The sequence below is a fragment of the Pangasianodon hypophthalmus genome, chromosome 1, assembly GCF_027358585.1.
Source record: "Pangasianodon hypophthalmus isolate fPanHyp1 chromosome 1, fPanHyp1.pri, whole genome shotgun sequence".
NCBI lineage: Eukaryota > Metazoa > Chordata > Actinopteri > Siluriformes > Pangasiidae > Pangasianodon > Pangasianodon hypophthalmus.
The window spans coordinates 33,922,531-33,934,938 of record NC_069710.1 but is presented as its reverse complement, the minus strand read 5'-3'; the positions used below and the strand labels follow the sequence as shown (position 1 = coordinate 33,934,938).

Here is a 12,408-nt window from a genome sequence, read left to right as displayed (position 1 = left end):
CTCTTACTGTTCTGCAGTGTGTTAGCGAGATCTGTGTGGTTCATGTTCTTCAGGACGTGCAGTGTGATCTTCAGCGCTCCCTCTCTGACACTGCTCTGATCCTCCTCATCCTCCACCTCCCTCTCAGAGCATGCTGGGTAATCTGGACTCAGGAGCTTCTTAAATCTCTTCAGCTCATTCTTTAACAGACTGATGACTTTGTGCTCCAGATCCTGATTTGAAACAGAAAGAAAAAAAAATACAAAAACACTATAATGTGTTATCAGTGTGTGTTCATTAATGAAAACTTTATATTACTGAAAATATTAAACTACGTTTTTCTATAATTAATCATAAAACTTCTACAAGCAGATGCAATAAATAAAAAGTTTTGCACTAAATACAGCTTTGGGATTTTAAAATCGTGTATTCCAGGCCTGTTCAATAGGTGGCATCCAGACAAACTGGTTTCAGCTGAGGGCACAGACGAGCAAAATAATGAAGGTCAGTCATTTAGCATTTCTATGTGTTTGAAACCAATGAGGAAAACACAATACACTCGTGTTCTCTCTTAGTGTTGCTCAGTATTTTGTTCCGTCACATTGCAGTGAGAGTGGAATAGGTGTAATGATTACTCAAATCTCTGGCAGCAGACAGATAGAGATATTAATTAAAATGCTGGGATTAGTAAAAGTTACACACACACACACACCTTGAATATGGCCTCCAAATGACTCTTCTCAGGGAGTTCTGATTTATTCATCTGCGGTCTATGAACAAACAAAACACTTGTTAAAAGTTTAACAAGGACTATAAATTATATTCATAACTACAAACACAAAGCAGTGAACACACAGATATTTGAGAGATGTTTGATTATGAGAGTGTGAGTGATAAAACACTGCACTCATACATTAAACTGTCCTCACCTCAGATCAGTAGCACAGTCTGTGTCTCTAAAGCGTATTGGAGGATTCATTGACGCGTCACTCTTCATGGACACACAGCTGGGTTCAGGTGAGTCTGATCTCTTTCTCTGTAATGATCTTTGGCATAGAAGGAAACAGTGTTGTTTAAAATGTGTAATGTAAAACTTGTATGCTCACTGAAGCTGGATTATGTGTATGAAGTTAAAGAAATAAAACTATACAATTATTTAATACATTATTAAAATTTGAATAATTTAATAAATTAAATAAATAATGAATAACTCAGTGCTCCCCATATACAGCACCTATGTCCTCACCTCAGATCAGTCATACTGTCACTGTCTCTGAAGCGTATTGGAGGATTCATTGACGCGTCACTCTTCATGGACACACAGCTGGGTTCAGGTGAGTCTGATCTCTCACCCTGAATCAGACTAAACACACACAACCACTGCATCATTATTAATGTTCTGCAGCAATACTGAATAATTCAGCTGTAGTTAAAATCTGATGATATTCCTTATTAACACTGATACGATTCTTTAACCTTCATACTTTATCCAGCTACAGGGACAACTTGGGGTTAGACGTGTTGCTCAGTAGCTTAATGTTACTAATCATCAGCTGGTTTTGAACATCTTGAGACAAAGCTGAATTAAACTATTCACTAGTCACTTTTCACAGAAACACATCAGAGTCTGATCTGTTTAGTGTTGGTGAATGTGAGAACATTTCTGTTTTTCACTGAGTCACACCCTTCACTCACCTCTCATCTTTCTTTAAGTCCTGTTTCACAGACACACTCATTTTGGAGGTCATGTCTCCTCCTACAGATTACACCTGTAAACCTACACACACACACACACACGCACACGCACACGCACACACAGAGAGAGAGAGAGAGACAGAGAATATGAATTTAAAAACTCTCTTTATTTGATCATTCAGATAACAATTATCAATAATAAAAAAAAACAATAGTTACAAGGAAAGGAGCAAGAAAAACAATCAAATCCATTTCAAACAGTAAAAGAGAAAAAAAGACACAATGCCTCTATGGAGAGATGGAGTGTATTTACGGCCGAGTGGAGGAGCATAAAATGGCATCTTCTGAAAGACATGGCGTGTTTTAGTGACGGCTGTTTGCAGCCCAAAGAACTAGCGATTCTACAAAAGTTGCAGATTTACAAATGAAGCACTGAGCCCAGTGACACCATTTTAAAAGAACTAGCGATTTTCCCCAATTGGAAGAGACGCCTGACGCTCCAGCGCTTCATTAGAGAGAGAAACACTGCAGGACACATATTTACTTCACTCCAACATGGCGGTGTTAAATCTAACCCTGTATCATCACACGCTTCACTTACAGGGAAATCAGGTCCTACAGTAAACTGTGGAAGTTACAACTTCAGTACAAATCAACTGAACTGTTCTTCATCTAGTGCACATTCACAACATTCACATATTAGAGCTTTACATTTACATACTTACTGTGTTTTTCTCCTGCCAATGATTTGCTTCCTTATTCCACAAAATGGAGTCTCACTTAAACCGGAACTGGTTTAGTCCACAGAGGAGGAAATCAGGAGGTGGAGTCAAAGAACACACACAACCACACATACACACACTTTTTCTTATAATACCAACTGAAAAACACACATGCAAACACACATATAGAGTAATGAAGATGTTCGTGCATGATCCCACCTGCTTTCAGTTTATATCTACAGTATGTGGTGTTATGTGTCTACATATTGTGTGAATGTAAATATGTAAGTTAACTTATACACACACAACAAATGGACATATAAACACTCAGCATGTACACTTATCTCTAAATATAGTCATTTTAGACACATGCACACAAATAAATTATACACACAAACGGATGCACAGATTAAAATGTTAGAAAGTTAAACATGTTTCAATCATAAAATGTTAAAAGTTAAAAAAAAAAAAAAAAAGGGAATCTTATTTTAGCTTGTATTTAAGGGGGAATTTAGTTAAGAGCCCTTATTTCTTAATAGAGCTTGATAGACTGAATCAAATCCGGATCTTCATTATCATTATTAGCTATATTTATCACATCACTTACAAGAAAAATATGATCCATTATTGTCCTGTTTGGCACACAATAGGTCTGATAATCATTAATAACATATTCTAAAAGCTTTTTTAATCTATATGAAAGGCACTTAGCAAGGATTTTGTAGTCTGTGCACAGTATTGCTACTGGTCTCTTTTTTTGGGTAATAAAGCAAAACTGCTCTTCTGCAACTGGTCAGCAGTTCATCAACTTTGGCAGGTCTCTTAGTAGATCATCCATGAAATTAATATCGCACTCTCCTGCTTTAAACAAGTCGGTGAAAAAGTCTTTTGCAAGTTTTCTCATTTCTTTTGGATTAGATTTCAAGTGTTTCAAGTGAAGCATACATTTTACTTCTCCTTGTTTTTGCTCCAAATTGAAAAAAAAAGAGCTAGGAGCAACTATTTTCCTTAAAGAAGAAAAACGAGCCCTAATTAAAGATCATTTTGCTTGCTCGTGAAACAGAGATGCCAAAGCTTTCCTCTTTTCTCCTAATTTTTCCACTTTATCAGAATTATCATCAATCTGTCTTCAATTTCACTAATTTCTTTCTCATGTTCTTTGACAGTGCTCTTAACAAGACTACTTGAGTGAGCTGTATAGTTCTGACAAAATATTCTTATTTGAGCTTTCCCCACCTCCCACCATTGCACTAAATCTTCATAATCATTTTTTCATTCCTGCCACCTAGACCAAAATAACCCCAACTTTTCACAAAATAAAGTATTGTGTAAAAGCTTAAGATTAAAATGCCAATAATAACTAGAGCGCTGTGACTTTTTAAAGCTTACACCAATCGTACATAAATAACGATCGGTAAATCCATTTGGAAAAATATTAGCCTTCAAAACTCGGCTACTACTATTTTTACTAAGATAAAATTGATCTAGCCTTGCAGCACTAATATGATCATGGGAGGCTTTAACCCATGTGTACTGCCTCGCTACTGGGTGTTCCACTCTCCATACATCAAACAAGTCATACTTTCTAATGACATTTCTTAATGAATTAGCAGATGAAGGACAAGGTTCTTCTCCATTCCTGTCTAGAGTATGATCTAGAGTACAATTCCAGTCACTCCCGAGAACTATACATGCACCATCGCGTTTTCCTAAAACACTTTGTAATTTTGTGAATAGCTTCACCCTTTCTGTTCTGTTATTTGGTGCGTAAACATTAATGAAAAGAAAAGGGAATCCCATTAACTCCACATGCACAACCAAAACTCAGCCCTTTTCTATCTCATATGAAGATAAAAGAGTCACACTGAGCTTCTTTGAGAACAGAATTGCCACACCTCCACTAAGGTTGGTGCCATGATGGAGAAAGATTTTACCTTCCCACCACATTTTCCCTTCTACTTCATTAGCTATATCACTATGAGTTTCTTGCAGAAAAGTGACAATCTTTTTATTTTAAATGCATTCATATAGAACTGCCCTTTTTCTGTAATCCCTCCTTCCATTATTATGAATTGTTCCTATCTTTAGGCTCTCCATGGAAAGGGAGAAGAGAGGAAGACAGACAGCAGGAGAAAAGAGAAGAACAGAGCAGGGTAGACTTTATGACTTTGCCATTATTTTGAAAACTTTTTCACCAACATCTTTCCTCTTCTTACTTTTGTCACAATTTTTTTTCAGTCTAAATATTTTCCTTTTGCTTAATTCATCAAAACTAGCAGTCTTCTGTATTTTAATGACTGATTTCAGAAATCAGTCAACATCTGGAAAGAAATTCTGAACCTCAACTGACTGTCTTTCCAATAAATCATTAATTTCCTTCAGACCCACTCGGGTGAGACTCCATCTCCTCCATCCGCCACGAAGTTTCACTAAACTAACACTACTTACTCAACATAAGAACAGCCTCCACCAAGTCTAATGTTAAGACAAGAAAGCACACATGCACACAGAAATGAAATATTAAAGAAAGAAAAAGAGAAAATATCGAAATACACTTAATTCAAGGCGCTCCTCTCACCATTCCCCACACTCTCAGCATGCAAAGAGAAAGTGAAAGAGAGAGAGAATTTAGAAAAACTCCCTTTATTTGGTCAGTCGGATAGTAATTAACAATCATAAAAAAAACAATAATTACAAAGAAAGGAGCGAGAACAAAATCAAATCCATTTCAAACAGTAAAAGGGAAAAAAGAAAGAAAAAGACACAATGCCGCTATTGAGATATGGAGGGGATTTCCGGCCGAGTGGAGGAGCATAAAATGGCGTCTTCTGAAAGACGTGGCGTAGTTTAGTGACGGCTGTTTGCAGCCCAAAGAACTAGCGATTCTACAAAAGTTGCAGATTTCCAAATGAAGCACTGAGCCCAGTGACACCATTTTAAAAGAACTAGCGATTTTCCCGAATTGGAAGAGACGCCTCACGCTCCAGCGCTTCATTAGAGAGAGACACACTGCAGGACACATATTTACTTCATTCCAACATGGCGGTGTTAAATCTAACCCTGTATCATCACACGCTTCACTTACAGGGAAATCAGCTCCTACAGTAAACTGTGGAAGTTACAACTTCAGTACAAATCAACTGAACTGTTCTTCATCTAGTGCACATTCACAACATTCACATATTAGAGCTTTACATTTACATACTTACTGTGTTTTTCTCCTGCCAATGATTTACTTCCTTATTCCACAAAATGGAGTTTCACTTAAAAAGGAACTGGTTTAGTCCACAGAGGAAGAAGTCAAAAGGTGGAGTCAAAAAACACACACAACCACACACACCCCCACACACACATTTCCTTATAATACCAACTCAAAAACACACATGCAAACACACATATAGAGTAATGAAGATGTTCGTGCATGATCCCACCTGCTTTTCAGTTTATATCTACAGTATGTGGTGTTATGTGTCTATATATTGTGTGAATATGAATATGTAAGTTAACTTTTATACACACAACAAATGGACATATAAACATTCAACATGTACAATTATCTCTAAATATAGTCATTTTAGACACATACACACAAATAAAACACAGATGCACAGGTTAAAATGTTATAAAGTTAAACATGTTTCAATCTTAAAATGTTAAAAGTTTTTAAAAAAGAATCTTATTTTAGCTTGTACTTGTACTTAAGGGGGAATTTAGTTAAGGAGTGTAGAATCCTATGCTCACTGTATAGCCCTTATTTCTTAATAGAGCTTGATAGACTGAATCAGATCAGGATGTTTGCTAGAAATTTACTATGGTGTTCATTATGTTATCTCAGGTGGTTGCTAGAATGTAGTTAGGCAGTTGCTATGAAGTTGCTGCTGGTTTTTGGTGTGTTCAGTGTTTGTTATTGTGTCCCAGGTGGTTGCAACGGTGTTTATAGGTGGTTGTTATAATGCAGCTAGGTGCTTGCTATGGAATCTTAGCTGGTTGCTAATGTATTCCAGGTGACTAAACAACAAATCCTTGTATACAACAACCTCAAGACAATAAGTAACTTGTTTTAGGGACAATACACCCTAACTAACCACTCATACTCCCTTGTACAGAGGGATCGTCACAGAAACACATTTAAAAACATTTAAAAATCATTGGTATGATGATGTTTTGTATAAGGAGACATTTATTTAACATTTATGGTACATTTCTCACATTAAGTAGCAAAAGAGCCAAAATATGTTGTTTCCAGTGAACTTAGTTATTAAATTTACATGCTGTTATATTATAAGCTGTGCAGTCTTTATCTTTTTTCATTCTTATTTTAAAAAAACAAAACAAACAAAAAAAAACATTTATCTGTTTTTATTTGCAGCATCAGTGCTGGAAAATGCAGCTTGGTCTGACCAGCTACCAGCTGCTGAAACATGATCACTGGTTAAACTGGTAGCTCATCTTTATCAGCGCCAAAGTTATTATCCAGCTTCCTTATTGTTACTCGCCCAAACTGGCTATAGCCTCTACAGCTCAGCCAGTGGTGTCAAAATCAAACTCTGCCCAGGACACATCTGCATTTTTGTGAGACCCGAAAGGACCGTAATATAAGGTTATTAACTTTTTAAAAACTTATTGAACATATGCTAATCAATGAACACCAATTAACAGTACACATCTTCCTCATAAAAAATCACACTAGTGCAGAATTTCAAACTGATTGCTGTAGATTTTTAAAATCCATTCCATAAGAGGACTAAATTTAACAAAAACAATTCACACACTAAAGTCATAAACACTCACTATGAGCGTGTGATGATGGTTTCTTAGAGTGAAACACTTTAACTGGAGGATTTTAGGGGTTTTTTGGCATGTTTTTATGCATTAGTTCGTTTATCATCCCGTTTCAGTGCTAAATATCTTCAACACAGAACATTTAGAGTGAAAAGAAAAGAAAGCTTAAGAATGCAGCAAACAGGAGCTGTGATATTTTATTATTTTATTCTTTTTTATTCTTCTTTAAGTGTGTTATAAAAATGTAAAAGAAGGGAAAGCATTAGCAGCAGTGGAACAGTGTTAGTGTATATTATCAGGAACACTTGTGTCTGTGGGGAACGATGTCACGGAGTGAAGTCACACAATGAAGCATTTTGATGCCATAGAGGTGTTTCTGCTTCTGTACCAGAAAATTTCTCACACACACACACACACACACTGTGTTCAGATGAAGCTGAAGATTAATCTCCTACTACGAGTTTGTAAGTTTGCAGAAATGACAGAGAAGCTAAAAGGACATTGAGGGAAGCGGGAGAAAAAACTATTAGTTTGGATAAAACAAGTTTTGTGTGTAATTAGAGGTCATGTGACCAGAAAGACGTTAGAAGAAAGATGTTACTAATGTGGTGGAGAAAAGATTGAACACAGTTAAGACCTGATTTTACTTTAATCTCCTCATTTTAATTTGTGTTAAAAAGTAAGAGGAAATGATGAGGGCAATATGTTTTTTTAATTGTTAAGCAGCTATTTGTTATGCTGAATGTTTGTGTTGTATTAACTCTTATTCATGTCTTTCTCATGCGAGAGCGAGGCCAGAGAAGCTCAGATGAGAGAAGAGGCTCCGGTGGAGGAAAGCTTTCAGCCTCAAAAGGAGAAGATGGTGCTGGAGTTTTGTGCAGGTGTTTAACTGGAGTTTCTCAGCAGAACATTGATTGAAATGACCTGTGTAGAGTTCACACCTCTGTAGTGTTCAAATGCCGAGCAAAACACAGGGCATGATGACTCTTCCACGCATGCGCAGAAGGACACTTCCGGCCTTACGGACGTTACCGCGCGATTTTTATTTTTACTTGTCTGGAGTCATCCGACATTACGCTTAAAGGAAAGGTGAAAACACACATAATATTAACTTACCGCTTAAAATAAGCTTTTCAATCTCCATCCAGTTTATAGTGCTTCTTAGTCCTCTGGTGGTAGATCGCTAGTTTTTGTCCCAAATTCCATCAGTAAGTTAGGAGTTGTAGACTGTTCATTCTAACGGACATCATTAGCGAGGGATCTGTTTCGGTTAACTAGCTAGTTGGCAATTTCAGTAGGCAGTGAAATAACTAACACTTTGGTGGTAGCTAGCAAGTTAGCGAATGTAGCTGTGTACAGATTCATTTGAAGATGATGCACTACTAAAAGGAAACAAGTCTGGTTGTGGTAATGCTAGCTAATAAGGTACACATTAGCTGTTAGGGTGATTTTTCTTAAATGTACAGAGTCAAAGCAACACAAGTAGGGGAGAGTCAACTGGAAGAACTTGTTGAAAAACTGGATGCCCAGGTCTGTTACTTACAGTAATTCTCTGTAGAATTATATTGTACTATGTATGTTTTTTTGTAACGGTAAAAAATTTTTTTAAACTAAATGGTGTCATGGCTCACTTGTTGACACTCCATAACCTGTGTTTCTTGGCAGACCATGGATGTAATTTCACATAGGAGGTCTACTGTTCTTCATGGTCTTCCCTTGTACATGAGAGAGACAGCTTCAATTTCAAACACCATTCTGGTCATTTATTTTGAGTTTTATTTGAACTTTTACAAGCACTACTGCTGCAAACCTAAACTAAACACCTTACAAAGGTTTACCCCAGTTCAGTTGTTTCAGTTTCTTTATGAAATAGTTGACCATTGTCCATTATTTACTGTGTTTCATAGGACACTGATGCATTGGGGCCGTGCACAAAGGGCATGAAAATGGGAATCCTTGAAGTGGTAAATGACTGCACTGCTCACTCAGGATCAAATTCCACGGTGGTCAATGTGGCAGTCGTATTGGAAGAGGAAGTAGTTATGGACAATCTGGGAGACTCCATAAAAGCCTTCATTCTCCTCTTTGGTCTGCTTTATGCTCTTAACATAGAGTATCCCAAGGACTTAAGGTACACCTTTGAAGCCGTCCAGAAAATCTTTGTGAACCTTGGAAGTGAGTGCACTGCAAGAGTGCAGTCTCTAAAGAACAAATGATTGCAGCTGTAATTTAAACATTTTCATGCCAGCGATTTTATTTGGCAATACTGCAGTTGGAAACAGATGTCTGACAATTATTTGAATTTTTTGGCAGAGTTGCTGAACAGCATGGTTGAACTTTCACACCAGATGTTTGACAGACTTGAATTCTTCTTAGAATTGTTGAATTTGGTTTTACATGGTTGACCTTTTGCACAAGATCTTTCAGAAATCTGTCCGTTTAAATGAACAGAAATCATTTAATTAATCCTTTATTTTAATGTCTTTTAAACACTGTACTGTAAGGAACCAAATTTCTTTTGATCTAAAGCAAAGGCATTTGATTTTGAAGTGAAGCTGTAAGACCTTTAGATGGTGAAATGAAATTAGTAAGCTTTGTAAATCAGAGTTCTCATGCACTTTTCTGCAGTTCAAACCAGTTTGCTCTAGGTGATATTATTGCGTAGTCTGGTACTAAAATGCAGTAATGATATATTTCATTTACATATGTATTACTTTAACATGCACAGTGTGCACATATTCTGTTTTAAATTGTTCTTTTGTACACAGAACGTCCAGTTCAAATCAGGATGCTGTAAAATAAATGTATGTAAAATATACATACAGAATTTTCTAATTGCACTTGAGCTTTTACAGTGTATTGTATCTCTTGTATTCTGTTTTGCACAGTTCTGTTGTATGCAGTACTTTTGTGCAGTTCTACACTGTATGCTCTTACAGATCTTATTAAAAATCAAGAAATGAAGTCTTCATGTTCTGCCTCCTATATGGACTCAGAGCCATTTACTGTTCATTGTGTAAAATGTTAAAAGAAAGCAGATTATTTATGGGTCATTAGTGATGTATGACCTACAACCTTTGTGGGAAATAAGTTCACTGTGTTTGTTGTTGCCATGACGCCTCACACTGTACATTGTTTTTGTTGGAGCAAAGCCTGTAGGTTTATTCATAGCAATGAGTTTAAATACTGCTAATTAATACTTACCATGCTAATTGATAATTCAAGTTTAAAAACACACACAGTATCATAGAAACTTGACTGCACTGTGCTAGCTAGCTTAAAGTCTATCTCTAGCAGGTATTTTTATATATATTTTTAAATAATTTTTTATATTTTAGGCATCTATTCAACATTATGCTAATGATGACACATTCTTTGTAGATTCTCTGTAATAATCCTTGAGGGTTATTATGTTCTATAATACTGACTATACAGTTTGCTGTGTTGAGGAGGTAAATATACATCACTCATCAGAGTTAGCTGGCTAGCTTATTGCTAACAAAAGATGAACATGGAGGTGTGCATGTTTTTTCCAGGCCAAAATGACACTCACCATTCAAGTTAAGTCAAACACAGCACTATATTACAGCATGGATACAGACTCAGGTGCAAACACACACACACACACACACACACACACGCACACGCACACGCACACGCACACGCACACAAATAAAAACAATTAAAAATATATAAACACACGATTTAATAAATTTAAAACATAATTATGTACAGAGTCAACTAAATTAAACTTTTCTAATCTTAATTTTCTAACAACTTCAGTAGGAAACAAATTACTTTAACTCAGTGTATAAACAGTGTATAACTTTGAGCAATGACCAAATTACTGCATTGAACTGATACTATAAAATATTTATAATGTGTTTTAAACATAAATGTTTCCTTCTGCTACATGTAAATGGAAAAACATGAACATACTGTATATACAAAACTATTAAATGACATTATAAGTGCATTAACAGTTTCTGTTTTGCTGTTAATAAGAAAAGATTCATTACTGTACAGTTAAAGTTTATTTATCTCAGCTGGTGCATTTTTACAAACAACTAGAGAAGCAGAAGTGCTGACATGTTGTACACCATCTGATTATCACTAAATGATCATGTTTTTCAAACACTTTGTACTGTAAGAGTTTATCCTCATCATCCTCTGTGTGTGAGACTCAGATCAGATCAGAATTAAACTGTCTGAAATCTGTAAAGAAAGAGAAAAGAGCAGAACGATCAGATTTGATCAAATGTTTATCAGAATCAGTCATCAGATTCCTCACAAGAAAAATCAGTGTAAACACTGTGTGTGTGTGTGTGTGTGTGTGTGTGTGTGTGTGTATAAAGTACAGTATTTATATTCAGAGCCCCATATTAAACTATAAAACAAACAGAAATGATTAAACTGCATAATCAGTAAAAATCACTGTTACTGTGTGTGTGTTTCAGTCAGTAACTCACTGTAGTGTCTCCAGTTTACAGTGTGGATCCTTCAGTAGATCAGAGAGCAGCTTCACTCCTGATTCTCCTGGTTCATTGTCGTTCAGATTCAGTTCTCTCAGGTGTGATGAGGTGTTTGACTTCAGAGCTGAAACCAGAGCAGCACAACCTTCACCTGTAATTCTGCAGCCTTCCAGCCTGTAGAGAGATCAACATTTATAGATCAACACGCACACACACACACACAATGCTTCACAGCCCATGAAGTGTGTGTATGAAAGCCAGAAGTAAATCCAGATTGTTACACGTCTATTTCACTGTTTGTTATTTTTGAATCTGGAAAACTATAGCAGTTATTGCTGCTCTATTAAAATTGTGCTCCAGGACAGACAACATTTTATTAATCTAAAACAGCCATATGACACAAATGCAGGATCCACAGTGTGAAAGTGATGATCTGACCTCAGTTTCTCCAGTGTACAGTGTGGATTCTCCAGTCCAGCAGAGAGCAGCTTCACTCCTGAATCCTGCAGGTTATAATTGTAACTCAGGTCCAGTTCTCTCAGACTGGAGGAGTTTGAGCTGAGAACTGAGGACAGAGCTCTACAGCTTTCCCCTGTGAGATTACAGCGACACAGCCTAGGAGAGAAATGATGATACATCAGAACACTGACATCTCAAACACAAACATACACAAATATAATGTTTAACCTTTTAGAAATTAAGCACTTTTTAATACATCCTAAAAGCTCTCTTGTACCTGCACTAATGAAATAATTAAA

At 36.4% G+C, this 12,408-nt stretch overlaps 1 protein-coding gene across 1 annotated transcript in view; it reads right to left on the bottom strand.

Moving 5' to 3' along the window:
• The window catches only part of LOC113523756 (uncharacterized), a 507,872-nt gene that overhangs the window by 398,109 nt on the left and 97,355 nt on the right, over nt 1–12,408 (bottom strand). The window lies entirely within an intron of this gene.